The 19231-nt window shown below is 45.4% G+C and overlaps 1 protein-coding gene across 1 annotated transcript in view; it reads right to left on the minus strand.

The window, feature by feature from the left end:
• The window catches only part of LOC309474951 (uncharacterized protein), a gene marked incomplete at both ends in the record, with an annotated part of 355810 nt that overhangs the window by 297078 nt on the left and 39501 nt on the right, over positions 1 to 19231 (minus strand). The window lies entirely within an intron of this gene.

Here is a 19231-nt window from a genome sequence, read left to right on the forward strand (position 1 = left end):
AACCCACCCTCACCTGGTTTAAATCGCTAGATTCAATCACTATCAAATTCTACTGGAAAAATAAAACCCCAAGAATTAAATTGACTACATTACAGAAACAAAAAACACTAGGAGGACTGGAAGCACCACATTTCTACCACTACTTTCTGGCCAATCAGCTCCACAATATATACAAATGGATTCACCCTAACCCATCAGATAACACTTGGCTAGATGTTGAACAAACCATTTGTAAGGACATTATCATTTCAGAATTACCTTTTTATAGTCAGGCGATCAAAAAACAGCACTGTTTTAAAACGCTAACAATAGCAACAGCTCTGACAGCCTGGTGGAAATTCCATCAAATCACAAAGTTTAAGTGTGTGTGTATGTATGTGTGTATACGTGTATACGTGTGTGTATATACATACAGGTCCTTCTCAATAAATTAGCATATTGTGATAAAGTTCATTATTTTCCATAATGTAATGATAAAAATTAAACTTTCATATATTTTAGATTCATTGCACACCAACTGAAATATTTCAGGTCTTTTATTGTTTTAATACTGATGATTTTGGCATACAGCTCATGAAAACCCAAAATTCCCGTCTCAAAAAATTAGCATATCATGAAAAGGTTCTCTAAACGAGCTATTAACCTAATCATCTGAAACAACTAATTACCTCTAAACACCTGCAAAAGATTCCTGAGGCTTTTAAAAACTCCCAGCCTGGTTCATATCTCAAAACCGCAATCATGGGTAAGACTGCTGACCAGAAGGCCATCACTGACACCCTCAAGCAAGAGGGTAAGACACAGAAAGAAATTTCTGAACGAATAGGCTGTTCCCAGAGTGCTGTATCAAGGCACCTCAGTGGGAAGTCTGTGGGAAGGAAAAAGTGTGGCAAAAAATGCTGCACAACGAGAAGAGGTGACCTGACCCTGAGGAAGATTGTGGAGAAGGACCGATTCCAGACCTTGGGGGACCTGCGGAAGCAGTGGACTGAGTCTGGAGTAGAAACATCCAGAGCCACCGTGCACAGGCGTGTGCAGGAAATGGGCTACAGGTGCCGCATTCCCAAGGTCAAGCCACTTTTGAACCAGAAACAGCGGCAGAAGCGCCTGACCTGGGCTACAGAGAAGCAGCACTGGACTGTTGCTCAGTGGTTGCTCAAATTTTGCATGTCATTCGGAAATCAAGGTGCCAGAGTCTGGAGGAAGACTGGGGAGGAGGAAATGCCAAAATGCCTGAAGTCCAGTGTCAAGTACCCACAGTCAGTGATGGTCTGGGGTGCCATGTCAGCTGCTGGTGTTGGTCCACTGTGTTTTATCAAGGGCAGGGTCAATGCAGCTAGCTATCAGGAGATTTTGGAGCACTCCATGCTTCCATCTGCTGAAAAGCTTTATGGAGATGAAGATTTCATTCTTCAGCATGACCTGGCACCTGCTCACAGTGCCAAAACCACTGGTAAATGGTTTACTGACCATGGTATTACTGTGCTCAATTGGCCTGCCAACTCTTCTGACCTGAACCCCATAGAGGATCTGTGGGATATTGTGAAGAGAAAGTTGAGAGACGCAAGACCCAACACTCTGGATGAGCTTAAGGCCGCTATCGAAGCATCCTGGGCCTCCATAACACCTCAGCAGTGCCACAGGCTGATTACGGCCATGCCACACCGCATTGAAGCAGTCATTTCTGCAAAAAGGATTCCCGACCAAGTATTGAGTGCATAACTGAACATAATTATTTGAAGGTTGACTTTTTTTGTATTAAAAACACTTTTCTTTTATTGGTCGGATGAAATATGCTAATTTATTGAGACAGGAATTTTGGGTTTTCATGAGCTGTATGCCAAATTCATCAGTATTAAAACAATAAAAGACCTGAAATATTTCAGTTGGTGTGCAATGAATCTAAAATATATGAAAGTTTAATTTTTATCATTACATTAGGGAAAATAATGAACTTTATCACAATATGCTAATTTATTGAGAAGGACCTGTGTATATATATATATATATATATATATGTATATGTGTGTGTGTGTGTGTGTGTGTGTAGGTGTATGTATGTGAATGTGTTTGTATGTGTTTGTGTGTGTGTGTGTGTGTGTGTGTGTGTATATATATAGGTGTGTGTGTATATATATGCACTGCCTCTGCACCCAAGTTGGCCTTGGCATCCCAGTCCCTCTCCTATGCAGTTGGCATTAGTTCTGGGCAAGGATCATTGGGATTGTGCATCTCCGCTGTCTGCCATCATCCTTTCGCCTTGAATTTCTTGCCTCTGGCTGGTTCAGCACTACATGTCTTGCTTTTCTAATGCATACACATTGATTGGGAGCTTAAACAAATATTATCTTCATCAATATTACTGTCATAAATATGTATTTTATGTGTTTATTAATGTTTATTATGTCTGTTGTACATCTGTAAAGTTACTTCCACTCACACACCCAGTTACACTTGCACACATGCACGCACACACTCACACAAACCATGTTGGTTGTTATGTACGTTTTGTTTTTGTTGCATATTAATAAAAAAAATTAAAAAATACTGATGATTACTATAAATTACTATTACTAAGATAAGAGTTTAGAGTGACTGAAATAAACAATATCATAAAACAACAAAAAGATAAAATGGAGTTTAATTTAATTTTGTCATTAAAATCAGGTGAAACCATTAGTCTATTTAACCCTTTCACGCATGATTCTGACTGGGTGAGTTTTTTCAAGGCAACATTTATTTTAGAATGTTTCCCCCTTATTGTTTTCTTGGCTTGTCATGCTTGTCATGATCTTGATTTAAAATTTGAGATGGCGCCGCCATGTTTGTTTGCGCCGCAGTTCAAATTGTCTGAACAGTTTGAATCTGACAGTTATGTGACATCACTGAACATTCCAAATCCCAAATATGGGACCGTATCACTCAAAAGGTTTACTCACCGAGCCTGAACCTCTTGATCTCATTGTTGATCTGTAGTATATATTCTCCAGCATGTTCAGTTGTAATATCTGTGATGGTCAGAGATCCAGTTTGATTGTCCAGCTTCAGTCTGTCTCTGAATCTCCCATCAAGAACATCATCATTTACAGTGATTCTGTCGGCCGTTACATTGATTTCAGCTATTAAAGTGTTTTCATCTTCAAACCTCCACTGAATCACATCATCATCCTTCATTTCAGTAAAATCAGAGTTTATAGTGACTGAATTTCCCACCATCACAAACGCATCATCACCAAACACTCCTGGAGAACAGAGTTTTTCACAGATTAAAGCTTTAAAATCACTTGATGTTGGTTTGATGAAGCTTCACTAAAATACTTTTAATCGTGTAAATGTGAAGTGATTAATATTCTGCAGAAGTTCAAAGACAAAAGATGAATGAAAATGAGAAATAGTTAAACAGTTTTATATAATCAAGTGACTTTAATCTCAAATAAGAGAGTTCTCTCAGCAAAATCACACATTTGTTTCTATACGAGAATAACAGTGAATGTTAATCCTTTGACTATTTTAACCAGTAATTTATCACATCAGAACAGAAACAACTGAAACCATAACACATTTAAAACTCACCATCCAGACGCCACAAACACAAACAGAGCAAAACTAATTTGAGAAACATTTTCTTCATCGGTTCACTGAAAAGCCCACGATAGTAACTCTTAATGTCTGAAAACACTCAGATTGCTCTGAAAGACTGAACTGAGATATTTATCTGGTTGTGTGTGAATCCTCCCCCAACCTCAGTTAGTTTCCGCTCACACATCCGTCTCCTTTAACATCACGGAAATCAACAAGCTTTTGCTGATCTTACATTTTCAAATGAATTCTGGCCCTGAATGAAAACTAATAGCAGAAGAGTGAAATATTGGATTAGATATCTGTATCTACTGGTGTTGTTACGAAGTGGAGGACGCAGTAAGATCCATTTGCAGCTTTATTAGAATAATCAACAGGCAGGGTAAATCAGGGGCAGTCAGAACAATAAAGATAATCTCAAAGCAGAAACAGATAACAGGCAAGGGTCGAGGCAGGCGGCAGGAATCACAGTCCAATGAACAATCTGGGTCGAGACAGGCAGCAGAAGAATCAGAAGTCAGTATAAACAATCCAAGGTCAGTAACAGTTCAGCAAACACAGGGAAAACGCTCAGAGATTGTACGCCGGGGCAATGCAATACTTCGCAGTGAATTGAAGAGTGACAGAGGTTTATATGGGTGTATGTGAATGAGCTGCAGGTGTATGAGATGAGTGTGGATGAGCTGCAGGTGTATGAGATGAGTGTGGATGAGCTGCAGGTGTATGTGCAATCAGTCCCAGGTAAGCAGCATGATGGGAAGTTGAGTTTGTGATGTGATCAGTCTGGTGTGGAGTGCCCTCTGGTGACTCTCAGAGGCACTCCAGCTGGTGATCGTTACATAGCCCCTCCCCAAAGAGCGGCTTCCAGACGCTCCAAAAACAGTCCAGGAGGGAGGTGGAGCGGAGGCGGATCCGGGGGCGGGATGGAGGGCCAGGTCCGTGGGGCAGAAAAGGACCTGTAGATTGCAGCAGAACGGATGTCCAGGGCGGATCAGGCTGTGCAGGCGACCAGGGCGGATCAGGCTGTGCAGGCGACCAGGGCGGATCAGGCTGTGCAGGCGACCAGGGCGGATCAGGCTGTGCAGGCGACCAGGGCGGATCAGGCTGTGCAGGCGACCAGGGCGGATCAGGCTGTGCAGGCGACCAGGGCGGATCAGTTCGTTCAGGAGGCCAGGGAGGAGATGACCCTTCGAACGGCCACGGCGGAGACGACCCCTCGGGCGGCCACGACCACTTGGGAGGCGACGACCCTTCGGGAGGCCAGGGAGGTGACCATGGCACAGGAACAGACATTGGTTCAGGAACAGGAACCGGCTCAGGGACAGACACCGGCTCAGCGGCGGCCATCTTGTCCGAAGACACTGGCTCGGCGGAGACCATCTTGTCCTGAGACACTGGCTGGAGACTATCTTGTCCTGAGACACTGGCTCGGTGGTGGCCATCTTGTCCGAAGACACGCGTGGAGTCGGCCATCTTGTCCGAAGACACGCGTGGAGTCGGCCATCTTGTCCGAAGACACTGGCGTGGAGTCGGCCATCTTGTCCGAAGACACAGGCGTGGAAAGAGGAAGAGGAGCAGGTTCAGGCTCAGGCTCAGTATCAGTATCAAGCTCAGGAACAGATTCAGTCTCGTTCGGGACGAGACTCTGGACGGGCGGACGTGACGTGAAGCTCTGGCTCGGCAGGACTGACGTGAAGCTCTGGCTCTGGCTCGGCAGGACTGACGTGAAGCTCTGGCTCTGGCTCAGGATCAGTGCGCTCTGAGCTTGACGGGACCAGCGGCAGCGAGGGCTTTGAACTGGGTAGGACCAGCAGCGAAGAGGACTCTGAACTGGTTAGGACCAGCGATGAAGAGGGCTTTGAACTGGACAGGACCAGCGGCGAAGAGGGCTTTGAGCTGGGCAGGACCAGCGGCGAAGAGGGCTCTGAGCTGGGCAGGACCAGCGGCGAAGAGGGCTCTGGACTGGCGTGAAGTGCAGGCTCGACTGGACTGGCGTGAAGTGCAGGCTCGGCAGGAAGATACTCAGGCAGGAAGGTCTCGGTGAAACATGATTTATGCAGGATAGTCTCAGCGGGACGAGACTCCTGCACGATGGCCCTTATGGCAACACGTACTGACCTCAGCGGGAAATCGGCCACACTGGATACCAGTCCTGGACGATAATAGACCGATCCGGTGACTAGCTTGATGGCTGGCGTGACGGGAACAGTCTCTGGAAACGCCCCCTCAACAGTAGAGGGCTCTGGGAATTCTGCTAAGACATAACAAGGCTCTGGACGGTCTGCTGAGATGTGATGGGGCTCTGGACGATCTGCTGAGACGTGACAGGGCTCTGGAAAATCTGCTGAGAAGTGACGGGGCTCTGGAAGATCTGCTGAGAAGTGACAGGGCTCTGGAAATTCTGCTAAGACGTAACGAGAGTACGGGGAGGTATAGCAGAATTCTGGTTCAACGGGTGTGGTAAGTTCATGGGAACCCTCATCCACAGGGCCCGCAGAAAAGGATGATCTGCTTAACCTTAAGAGCGAATTCAATATTGACATAGAGTCCATTGAGGGGTGTTGTCAGGCATGAGATAATTTAACATGCCCTCAAGCCCATATCGGAAACTATCCTTTAAGACTGCCTCGTCCAAGTCTACCCCATGGCAGAGCTCACAAAATTGTTCAACATATTCCTCTATAGATCGGTTACCTTGACTGAGGCGGAAGAGACTGATTAGTGGGTCCATGGTGGGTCTCGGTCTTTTCTCAGCTGCTGGATCTGAAGCGGCGAAATATTCTGTTACGAAGTGGAGGACGCAGTAAGAGCCATTTGCAGCTTTATTAGAATAATCAACAGGCAGGGTAAATCAGGGGTAGTCAGAACAATAAAGATAATCTCAAAGCAGAAACAGATAACAGGCAAGGGTCGAGGCAGGCGGCAGGAATCACAGTCCAATGAACAATCCGGGTCGAGACAGGTAGCAGAAGAATCAGAAGTCAGTATAAACAATCCAAGGTCAGTAACAGTTCAGCAAACACAGGAAAAATGCTCAGATATTGTATGCCGGGGCAAGGCAATACTTCGCAGTGAATTGAAGAGTGACAGAGGTTTATATGGGTGTATGTGAATGAGCTGCAGGTGAATGAGATGAGTGTGGATGAGCTGCAGGTGTATGTGCAATCAGTCCCAGGTAAGCGGCATGATGGGAATTTGAGTTTGTGATGTGATCAGTCTGGTGTGGAGTGCCCTCTGGTGACTCTCAGAGGCACTCCAGCTGGTGATCGTTACAGGTGTGTTATTTAGTGCTGTGAGCTGTCAATCATATTTGACCTCTGACCTGTGACTCTTATTTGACTGTTGATGGATTCACTTTATTTCAGTGTAAAGATGTTTTGTGTGGAGTGGAATGACTCAAAAGCTCTAAATCACATGTATAATGTTTGTCTGTGTTGTTACTACAAAATTCATGAGTGAACATTAAGGCGAGACACGGCAGGCAAAAACACCGGGTTTTTTTACTGGTCAATTTTGAGATTTTTGGATATTTGTCTTCAATAACATGTCTTCTTTCAGACTTGTGGTGAAAAAAAGTCCGAAATACACATTTAGGTCTTTATTTTACTACACTTTGTCTGTTACTACTGTTTTGTCTGTCTCTTTGTCTGTCGTCAGTAGATTTCTCATAAATTCAACAAAAGTTGGCGTTCTTAATCAACATGCCGCTCCGTGATCGCTGTCTGCTCCCTGTCATCACATGCACCGTTAGAAAGCTCTCTCTCTCCTGTACAATGCTGTCGGATCCAAATATGGCCATTTCCTTTGTATCAGCAACCAATCATGAAAGTAAAAGGGCTGAATGTGCAATTTCATTGGCTGATGATAAATCTTTAAAGCCTGTTTTCTCAAAATGACCTTTCTCTCATACTCCAAGTCCGAAATCTCCACTTCAGTAGCATCTATATACACCAAACTTTCCAGTCTTGTACCTAGTTATATTATGAAGACATTTACAGAGGGATTTGTAAATATTTTATTCCTAGCCTGATTTATATAACATTTTATTCCAAAAAACATGGCGAAAATAATTTAAGGCTATTGACAGTATTTTCTGATTTACAGGATAACAAAAGTATATCCATAAATCCCTCTGTAATTTTTTTCCCATCTAATATGTGAACACAATGAAAAAATTAATTTTAACCTTGCTTTATCCAATACTCAGATTTTTTTTTTTTTTATATATGCAAATTAGCGCATATTTATTAGGCATATAGATATTGCCTAATTTGCATATTTAAACATTAAATTACAGAAAACTTGTAATACATTTTTTTCTCATCTTAATGTAGGTAATCAACTGGGAAAGTTTCATGGTGATATCTGCTAGTTAAAAAATGTACCCTATTCACCTGTAGTGTCTCGCCTTAATGCAAATACACAGTAACCTGTAAATGTAATCGTTCATTTAGAGAAATATCATTTGGTTACCAGAAAGTTTGGGTCTTTGGAAAATTTCGAGTTCATAATCAGATATTTTGATTGCAGACTTTGGTATTTTGGTGAATCTGAGCCAAATAACTCTTATAAAACTCTAGTTGAAACACATGTGCTAAGTGCTAAAGCATGCTATTATCAGCATAAAACAGGAAATTGTTGTAACTCAAGCATACAATGTCCAATCTCCCCCACACTTCACATGTTTAATAAATGCCCTGGCCTGAAGACACATACATGCCTAAATGTAGTTATAGACATAGCGCCACCAACTGGCCAGTGCTAACAGAAGCGTCACATTGAAATTCTAGCCTAACAGCTTCTGTCAACATAAAGTCCGCCTTCTGGCCCCTATTTTCACACAGATCTTCAACAGATCACTAGAGCTGTATGAAGTTTCTTCCTGCTTCAAACGCTCCACCATCATTCCCGTCCCAAAGAAACCCAAAATCACTGGACTGAATGACTACTGACCTGTTGTCTTAACATCTGTGGTCATGAAGTCATTTGAAAGACTGGTGCTGGCCCACCTGGAGGACCTCACTGGACCCTTGCTGGACAGTTTGCTTATCGAGCAAACAGGTCTGTGGATGATGCAGTCAACTTGGGACTGCATTATATCCTACAACATCTGGACAAACCAGGGACTTATGTGAGGATCCTGTTTGTGGACTTCAGCTCGTCCTTCAACACCATCATACCAAACATCCTCCTGTCCAAATGAACCCAGCTCCCTGTGCCCGCCTCAATCTGTCAGTGGATCACCAGCTCCCTGTGCCCGCCTCCATCTGTCAGTGGATCACCAGCTCCCTGTGCCCGCCTCCATCTGTCAGTGGATCACCAGCTTCCTGTGCCCGCCTCCATCTGTCATTGGATCACCAGCTTCCTGTGCCCGCCTCCATCTGTCAGTGGATCACCAGCTTCCTGACCGACAGGCAAAATCCTCATGCAGCACCTGCATAATCAGCAGTGGCACCCCCCAGGGGTGCGTTCTCTCCACTGCTCTTCTCTCTGTACAGCAAAGACTGCACCGCAAAAGACCCCTCTGTCAAACTCCTGAAGTTTGCAGACGACACCACACTTATCGGCCTCATCCAGGACGGTGACGAGTCTGCCTACAGACTGGAGGTTGAACAGCTGGCGTCTGGTGCAGTTTTAACAACCTTGAGCTTGATGGAGCGCCACGTCCAGGACGAGGGGCAGCTCTGTCCTCAGGTGGGGGGTAGCTCTCCATCTGCGGGGGACTCACACGATTTCTCCGCGGTCGATGGTGGTGATTCGGGCTCTGGGTCTGGTTGTGTTCTGGATCGGGGAAGGACGCTCTCCAGACACCGGATGATGGCTTCTTTCCAGTTCTGACCAGTGGTGTCTGGGAGGTCGACAGGATGATGGTAATTTACCCTGATCCAGAACAGTGACTCCAGGGTCTCATCGTCGTAGGGGCTGGTGATGGCGAGATAAAAAAAAAAAAAAACGTTTTAAAGAAAAAGACAAAAAAATCTGTGCTCTCAAGAGCCACAGCAGCAAATCGAGCTGCATAATCCATATCTTGATTCGGTCTTCTGTCACGGGTGTGTGCAGGCAGTCGAAGACAATGTCTTTGTTCCAGACAAAGTTTAGTAGTAAATCCCAAAAGGCAGACAGACAGACAGATAGTGCAGATGCAGAAGCTGATGCAAACGAACAAGGAACACAGAAGATGAATGAAAACAAACTAAAAGTCCATGAAAACTAAACACACTGAACATACTGTGACAATAATGTTGATATTGTTTTGAATACAACTTGAAAAATATTAAAACAATAAAAAATATTAACGAAGCAAGTGACTGCATTTAATAATGGGTCTTTGAATCATCTTTGACCCAATTCGTTAAAAAATACAGATTCAAACAAAACACTGCTGTGTGTGTGTTTCTCAGATACGTGTGACTGCTCTTCTGTGGATTTGTTTGTAGCCTATATGATATAACTATATTCTTTGTGAAACAGAGCAAAAACAGACAATATTGTGTCTAAGATGTAATATTGTGTCTAAGACTGTTAGCTTTTTGTTTTTTTGAACTTTTACATAAAATCAGTATCACATTTACAATCATGCTGATGTTCAGGAAAAGCAGCACTCTTTCTCGTGTGGTATTGCTTAACATGGTCTTACGACATAAGTGTAAAAAGATATGAAAAGTCATCCAGATTTTATCCTCATATCTTGATGTTTAGGGGAATTCACACTGCATTATAAGAGGCTACATCACGCAGTGAAAGCGTGCACTCTTAAATTGCACATGCAGGAGTTTATCGTACTTAGAGAAAAAAACGTTCCACAAACATCCAGCAGAAGCTGTTTATCCACCCAACAGATCTAACCACATTTCTGTAAATATAAAACTAAGACGAAAACCATTGCAGCATCCATTTTGATCCTGAAACCAGTGAATAACATTTATAATGTTTGCCTGCATTGTTACAACAAAATTAATGAGCGAATAATAATGAGAAAACACAATAACCTATATAATTGTTAATTTAGAGATATTTGCATTTGGTTACCAGAGAGATTGGGTGTCTGGAATTTTTTTTATCGAGAAATACTTGAGTTTATTATGTTTATTATCTCTTTTTTTATTGCAGACTTTACCACACTTTGGCAAATCTGAGTAAAATAACACTTTTGAAACTAACATCGATGTTCCTTATCGATACGGTTCAATCGTACTGCGAAGCCAAAGCCAAAAATTATCCTTAATTTTGGAATAATGTAAAACGCGTTGCGGCAGCATGCAGACACAGGCGAGACAGCTCGCGCGCCTATTGGCTGCCCTGCGGCAACTGCAGCGGCCTATCGATAAGGCCCTATCGAAACGGGCGTGGCCTTGGGCTATAAATATAGCATCAAGAGGCTGGTTTAGCTGATTTTTCATCTCTTCAGCGGAGCTCGCGCATCGCTGGATCCTGAGAGAAAGAAGCCGCGCCGTCAGATAAAGCCTTTCAGCGGGACGAGCCATTGCATCTGAAGCCGCTGGCCGCGCCGCCTTCAGTCGCCGTTCCTGCTGCGCTATCCGGCGTTATATCCTTTTCTCCTCTATTGTGTTTTGTCAAGTCAAGTCAAGTCAAGTTTATTTGTATAGCGCTTTTCACAATACAGATTGTATCAAAGCAGCTTCACAGTATTAAATTAAAATAATACAACAAAGTTTGTTTCAAGAGGAATTTGTGTGTGTGTGTGTGTGTGTGTGTGTGTGTGTGTTCGCCGCCGCGACACACGCTCTCATTGCACTAAAAGAGCTAGGTGTCTTTTTCAAGATGCCCCTTCCTGTGGCTCATGCCGAGCCCCACTCAGCGATGGGGACCGCCATGTCATCGCGTTTCCTGCCTGGGTGAGAAACATGCAGCTCTCGCGCTCGCCGACGGCGGCTGCCCTCACTGCAAGCTGATGTCCGTGGCGACTCTGAGGACTCGCCTGGCTTCTGTCGTCGAGACTGCACCCCCGCCCGCTGCGGTGCCGCGCCGTAAAGCGCCGTACTCAGCGGGTCCCGGAACCTCCTCCAACCCGCAAAAGCTCGCCGGTTCGCCCGCCAGCTTCGCCACCTGCTTCGCTCGAGTCTCTCATTGACGGACAGCGGCCGCCGTCTGCCGCCGCTTCCGTCATAGATGACGACGAAGAAGCCACGTTTATGGAGGATTACAGCTGCTGAATGGTCACCCCTCTATGGTCGCCCCGCAAACTGCGCCGCTCACATGGGATGTCAGATGCGGACGGTCACGCGGCTAACTCTCTTTACGTCATAGGAGAGTTTCCCTGCGCTCAGTTCGCGCGCGTCACTCACCGGTGAAAGGAGAAAAGACTGTTTTAGTCCCGCCGAGGCTGGACCAACCTCCATTTCTCACACTTTTCGCAGTTCCCTCCTAAGTTCAGGCGACTGGAAATGTCAATATTGCAGTGTATGAGCCTGTTGTAATACACGCACGCCTGCAAACGATCGCCGTCACAAGACATGATGATGCTCTCTGGATGGATGTTTTCCTTCAAAGGGGCTAGCTTTTCTTTACGTTACAAGAAAGCTACCCCGCCCCCTCGTGTGCGTCACTCACCGGCGGAAGGAGGAAGAGAGTGTTTTAGTCCCGCTGAGGCTGGACCAACCTCCATTTCTCACACATTTCTCTGTCCCCTCCTAAGTTCAGGTGACTGGAAATATCAATATTGCAGTAAACGAGCCTGTTTTAATACGTGCACGCCTGCAATCAAACGCTGTCACAAGACAAGATGACGCTATCTGGCGCTCTCGCTCTGCTGGCCGCCGCCTCCCTCCGCGTGAGCCCCGGCCTGAGATTGAGGTAAAGCCCGAGGCAAAGCCTTCCTAGCCCGCCTAGGAAAACGATGGTTTTCGAGTCCCGCTGCGGCCAGACTTCCACCAAAACTTCTCGCTCGTTCAGTTCCAGAAAATGCGACTGTTCCAGTGTATTTTGCAGAAAACAAGCCGGTTCCACAGCCCGTTTGCCTGCACACAAACGCCGTTTTCACGTCGGCCCAGATAAATCTCATAAAGAGTGTATTACTGGTATTCCGGCCACGGCCGATGGTGTTATGAGTGTAGTAAAATGCCCACGCCCAGTGCTCATTCCTACACACAAGCACAGCCCGCCACATTTCAGGGCTCGCACACATGAAATCGACTCATGTCGATTGTGCATTAAATGAAGTGAATGTGCCCACGACCCAGTGCCCATAAACACTACACACTGCATGTCCCACGGTTTCTGTAAAAACAAAACCAACGCACATACAGTCGGCTCAAGCCGACGGCGTCCTCAGTGTAGTAAATGTGCCCGTGCCCACATTCACTCACAGACATGACAAGCCCAGGGCTCGCACAAATAAAATCGGCTCATGTCGATTGTGCGTTAAATGTCCGGCCACGGCCGATGGTGTTATAAGTGTAGTAAAACTGCCCACTGCCCAGTGCTTGTTTCTACACACAGGCACAGCCCGTCCCACAGGGCTTGCGCACATAAAATCGACTCATGTCGATTGCGCATTAAATGTAGTGAACGTGCCCACGTCCCAGTGCCCACAAACACTACACACTGCATGTCTCTCGGTTTCTGTAAAACGAAACCAACACACATACAGTCTGCTCAGGCCGACGGTGTTTTCAGTGTAAATGTGCTCGCTGTCCCGCGCCCACATTCACTCACAGACATGACGAGCCCCACAGGTTCCCCCCCGCTCGCTCTCTCTCAGCTACCTGCCGTAAGAGAGTTGAGCGCGGGCAGGCTGCCCGCTGTTATCAGTGCGCCCCCCGCCTCGAACGCTGCAAGCGCGGTGTCTATGTTACAGCATACCGAAGCTCTCCGGCCGCCACTATGTCACGGCCAGAGCCCAGTTCTCATTCAAACCCTAGCTATTCATGCAAATGCGTGGGCAAAGCTTCCCGGGGTATCAAGATGGCTGCTGAACATTATAGAAAGAGGCTATTCGCTATGGAAGTAAAATAATGTCAAATGTTTTTGAAATAAAAAGCCTGTTGAATTGCACTACTTGAAAAAAAATCGGCATTGCATTCACCATGCTTGCATTTTAATGCACTGTATTTTTAGGGATTGCATTTTTATGGGCTGAAATTCAACATGGTTGAATATTTAAGCTGTGAATATTTCAATTAAAAACATTTCAAACACCTTTTCATTATTAAAAATTAAATAATCCATATTCACCTTTCATATTTCACTTCCAAAATATTCAAACTGTTTAAAAATACAACCTATAATATTCAAAGGCAATTTTCGGTCCATTTTATTTCGCTTTGCAAATTCGCTTCCACAAATTCAGTGGTTCAAATTCGACAGTAAATTCAACATTGACGTCCAGGAACTGCAGGAAAAGCAGTAGATTACCGAGCATACACTCCATCTCCTGTTAGTTGACCTCACCAGCAGGGGGTGCAAAAGCGCGTGTTGTTGACGAAGACCAGCAAAATTAGAGCAAGTCATTCATTCATAAAACTCATTTATAGCATGTAAGTGTATTTGTGATTATTATGACGGCAGTTTTATGTTAAATTCAGTGCCTTCACGGTTACTTTTCCTGTGTAGCCTACATGCATCTTTCTCTACCGTGAACGAGATTATGTTATTCCCCGATGCGGATATACAGATCCAATGTTACATTTTTGAGGTTGACATATATTTCTCTTGGTTGTTTAGTTGCCTACTTTATATTGTGGTGATGTGCTGCATGCAGGCTATAGGGTTTCCCTCAATACTTCAGGATTCCCCTGCTGGACATATACAATGCTTAACTTAGCTTAATGGACTACAGTGATGTAAAAGACCAAACTCGCAGGCAAGCAGATGGACTCAGAATAACGCGCAAAGCTTAATGCTGAGCGTTTCCCAGTGATAGACTGGTAAAAAGATGGCTTGACATTGGACATTCGCACATTTAGGGACCGTCTCTAAAGTGTAAACGACTTTGGTATACACGTTTCTAACTCCGGTAGCATTTGAATAGAACGACTTACAGTCATAAAACCAACTGTAAAGTGTTCATGTAGTGTCAGGCATACTGCGCACCCTTTGGATTTTTGATATTTATTCAAATAAATTTAAGTTTGCTATTGAAGTTAGAAACATGTATGCCAATGTTGTATGCAACTTTAGAGAAGGTCTCTAAATGTGCGAATGTCCAATGTCAAGCCAATTTTACATTTAGTCATTTAGCAGATGCTTTTATCCAAAGCGATTTACAGTTAAACTAACAATAGGACAACAATATGCAAGTGCTATGACAGTTTAAGCTAATGCAATACATGTAGGCATACTATATATATATATATATATATATATATATAGAGAGAGAGAGAGAGAGAGAGAGAGAGAGAGAAGAGAAGAGAAGTGTTAGTATTAATTGATCAAGTGTTGATTTTATGCCAGTATATCACGAAACGCTCAGCATGAAACTTTGCGCGTTAAGTTCATATTCTGAGTCCATCTTCTTGCCTGTAGCCTATATAGTAGCCTACTACCCCAATAAGGTGCAAGATTGGTCTTTCATATCACTGTATTAGCCCATAAAGCGTTTTGTACCAACGGAAGGGGAATCCTTGAGTATGAGGTATTGAGGGAAACCGATTATAATCCTGTTCATGGTAGAGAAAGCTTATGACATGTAGGCTACACAGGGAAAGTAACAATGAAGTTATTAAATGAAACATAAACACAGCTTTTGTGTGTTTATCATCTTTTCCGCATATACTGACACAGATAATCATTTTCATTTTATGAATGAATGTCTTCGTCAACAACAAGCGCTTTTGCACCACCTGCTGGTGAGGTTGACTAACAGCAGATGGAGAGTATGCTCGGTAATCTACTGCTTTTCTGCAGTTCCTGGACGTCAATGTTGAATTTACTGTCGAATTTGAACCACTGAATTTGTGGAAGCGAATTTGCAAAGCGAAATAAAATGGACCGAAAATTGCCTGTTGAATATTATAGGTTGTATTTTTAAAGTTTGAATATTTTGGAAGTGAAATATGAAAGGTGAATATGGATTATTGAATTTTTAATAATGAAAAGGTGTTTGAAATGTTTTTAATTGAAATATTCACAGCTTAAATATTCAACCATGTTGAATTTCAGCCCATAAAAATGCAAGCCCTAAAAATACAATGCATTAAAATGCAAGCATGGTTAATGCAATGCCTATTTTTTTTTTCAAGTAGTGGAATTCAACAGGCTTTTTATTTCAAAAACATTTGACATTATTTTACTTCCATAATTAGCTACAGTTCGCTCGACGCCCCCGCCGTTGCGCGGCGCGAATCGAAACCACGGTAGAAAAGGAAGTAGCACATCTACTTCGAGCCGAAATTGCGAAACTGTTGAGCAAAGGGGCCATAGAGCCTTTATCTCAAGCTCAGAGCGAAGGGGGTCTATACAGCAGATATTTTCTGGTACCGAAAAAATACGGGGGTCTCAGACCCATTCTAGATCTAAGGCAGCTGAACAAAGCGCTTTCAAAATGCCGGTTCAGAATGCTCACGACCAGGAAAATCCTCTCGCAAATTCGCCAAGGGGACTGGTTTGTGTCAATAGATCTGAAGGACGCGTATTTCCAAATACAAATAGCGTCACGCCACAGGCAATTTTTGAGATTCGCCTTCGAGGGCCAGGCATATCAATACACAGTCCTACCGTTTGGCCTGTCCCTAGCACCCCGTACATTCACGATGTGCATGGACGCAGCCCTCGCTCCCCTGAAACTTCGGGGAATGCGAGTTTTGAACTACTTGGACGATTGGCTGGTTCTAGCTCAGTCACACTCAGAGCTCATAGAACACAGGACCATATTACTCGAGCATCTCGAGAATCTGGGTCTCAAAGTCAATTGGGCGAAAAGTTCACTGTCTCCCAGTCAGAGAATATCTTTTCTGGGCACAGAACTGGACTCGCTGTCTATGACAGCTCAGCTATCGCCGCAGCGCAGACTGGATATTCAGCGCATGACGGAAACCTTCCGCCGCGGCGCTATAGTCCCGCTCAAAAAGTTTCAAAGGATGCTGGGTCTCATGGCCTCAGCATCAGCAGTTCTTCAGCTGGGTCTGCTTCGCATGCGCCCGCTGCAGTTCTGGCTAAAAGCGCAAGTACCGCGCCGAGCGTGGACTTCCGGTCTTTTTCGCCTCAAGGTCGATCAGAAATGCATCTCAGTTCTGAAACCTTGGAGAGCAATCGACTTGTACCAGTCAGATGTAAGCCTGGGGACTTCCTCGAGTGTGAAGGTGGTGTCTACGGACACCCCCACCTCGGGATGGGGAGCGCTGCTCGAGGGCAGACCGTTCTTCGGCCAGTGGTCAGAACGAGAAAAGCTTCTGCACATAAACTGCTTGGAAATGATGGCAGTCGACAACGCGCTGAGGCGCTTTTGTCCCCAGATAACAGGACACCACGTCTTGGTCCGTTCGGACAACATGTCAGTGGTGGCCTACATAAATCGCCAGGGAGGTATCAGGTCCTGAAACCTTTACAGGCTGATGGAACGCCTCCTGGTCAGCGCACGTGCCTGGCCACCTGAATGTGGGACCAGACAGACTGTCCAGGAACAATGTTCCAGCAGGGGAATGGTCTCTACACCCGCAGACAGTCCAACTGCTGTGGGAGACATTCGGCAGAGCGGAAATAGACCTGTTTGCGTCTCAAGAAAACATCTTTTTCTCCAAGAGCAGGGATGCGCTGGCCAACGTTTGGCCAAGCTGCCCGCTCTATGCTTTTCCCCCCGTCGCGCTCCTACCTCAGGTGTTAGAGCGGATCAGGGAAAACGGATGCTCAGTGCTACTAGTGGCTCCGTTCTGGAAGAACCAGGCTTGGTTCCCAGTTCTGATGCAGCTGACGAGTGCTGCCCCATGGCCGATACCAGTGAGGAGGGACCTCCTCTCTCAGGCCAGGGGCTCGATCTGGCATCCTCGCTCAGAGCTTTGGTCCCTACATGCGTGGGCCATCAACGGGTACCCGCTGACCTCCCGGAGGGAGTGTTAAACACGATCATGCAGGCTAGAGCCCCCTCTACGAGACGGCTCTATTCCTCAAAATGGTCTGTGTTCTCTAGCTGGTGCACAGCACGTGGCTTTTCACCCCCAAATTGTGGGGTGACGGAGGTTCTCTCCTTCCTACAAGAGCTACTGGATGAGGGCAGAGCCCCATCCACGCTCAAAGTTTACGTGACGGCTATAGCAGTGTTTTCTAAACCAACGCTTGGCCAGTCACTTGGAAGGAACGATCTGGTCATTCGCTTCCTTAGAGGAGCTAAGAGGTTAAATCCTCCCAGACCTCCCTCAGTTCCCATGTGGGACCTTTCTACGGTCTTGAAGGCCATGAAGGGTGCCCCTTTCGAGCCGATCCAATCAATGGATATCAAACACCTGTCTTTCAAGACAGTGTTTATTCTGGCTCTCGCTTCAGTAAAGCGTATAGGGAACTTACAAGCGCTCTCAGTGAGCGCGACATGTATGGAGTTTGGGCCTAATGACTCGAAAGTCATACTCAAACCGAGGCACGGGTACGTTCCTAAATCCATCAACACACCGTTCAGGGCTCAGGTGATTTCCCTGTCTGCCCTGCCGGTCTCTAACGAGGAAAAGGACGCCAGCTTCCTTTGCCCGGTCAGGGCATTAAGGGCTTATGTGTCTCGCTCGTCTGTCTTCAGACAGACAGAGCAGCTCTTTGTCTTGTTCAACGGACGTTCTAAGGGACTTGCCGTGTCGAAACAGAGCCTATCTAGATGGATAGTCGATGCTATAGCGCTGGCTTACGCCTCTAAGGGCTTGCAGTGCCCGTTAGGTGTCAGAGCGCACTCCACAAGAGGCATGGCCTCGTCGTGGGCTTGGTCCAGTGGGATTGCCTTGCAAGATATCTGTATGGCGGCAGGCTGGGCCTCCCCGTCTACATTTATAAGGTTTTATAACCTAGAGGTTCCCGCTTTGCAGGCTAAGCTGCTTTCGGTCTAATAAATCGGTACTGTCTGCCCCGATGCTTTCGGCCCAGAATACTGAAACTGCTTGAGCAAACGCTCGCTGATCGATCACGCAGCTCTATGGGCAGTGTGTAAGACCCACTATATTCATCAGACCAGGCCGAGTTTCGCCCTGGCTGTGTGAAACACTATCAATATAATTGCTCCATATAGGATGCTATTTATTACAGGAATGATGCTATTCTAGCCACTCTTTCCTGGACTCTCTGTGAGTCCCTTATGATCATGTACTATATGAGCCCCGGGCACTTGCTAGGGTGACCAGATGAGATTGGCTGAAATTCGGGACGGGGGGTATGGGGGGTATGGGGGGTGTCTATGGGTCTGGGGTCTGGGGTGACGGGATGGGGGGCTTCTATGATATTAGACTGCCGTACGCAGCCTATAATAAAAGATAATGAATTTCAAACCTGAACCAAACATATTTTTATTCAAAGATCAACAGTCTGTCATTATTCTTTAGTCTGCCACAAAACAATGACTGTTGTAAGTAACAGTGCGTAAATCAGACCAAATTCGGGACAATTAGGGCCAGATTCGGGATTCGGGACAACAGTTTAGATTTCGGGACTGTCCCGAATTTTCCGGGACGTCTGGTCACCCTAGCACTTGCCCTTGGGACTTTGGTATTGGATCTCAGCATGC

Source organism: Leuciscus leuciscus (genome assembly GCF_965113295.1).
Source record: "Leuciscus leuciscus genome assembly, chromosome: 15".
In the NCBI taxonomy this organism is placed as follows: domain Eukaryota; kingdom Metazoa; phylum Chordata; class Actinopteri; order Cypriniformes; family Leuciscidae; genus Leuciscus; species Leuciscus leuciscus.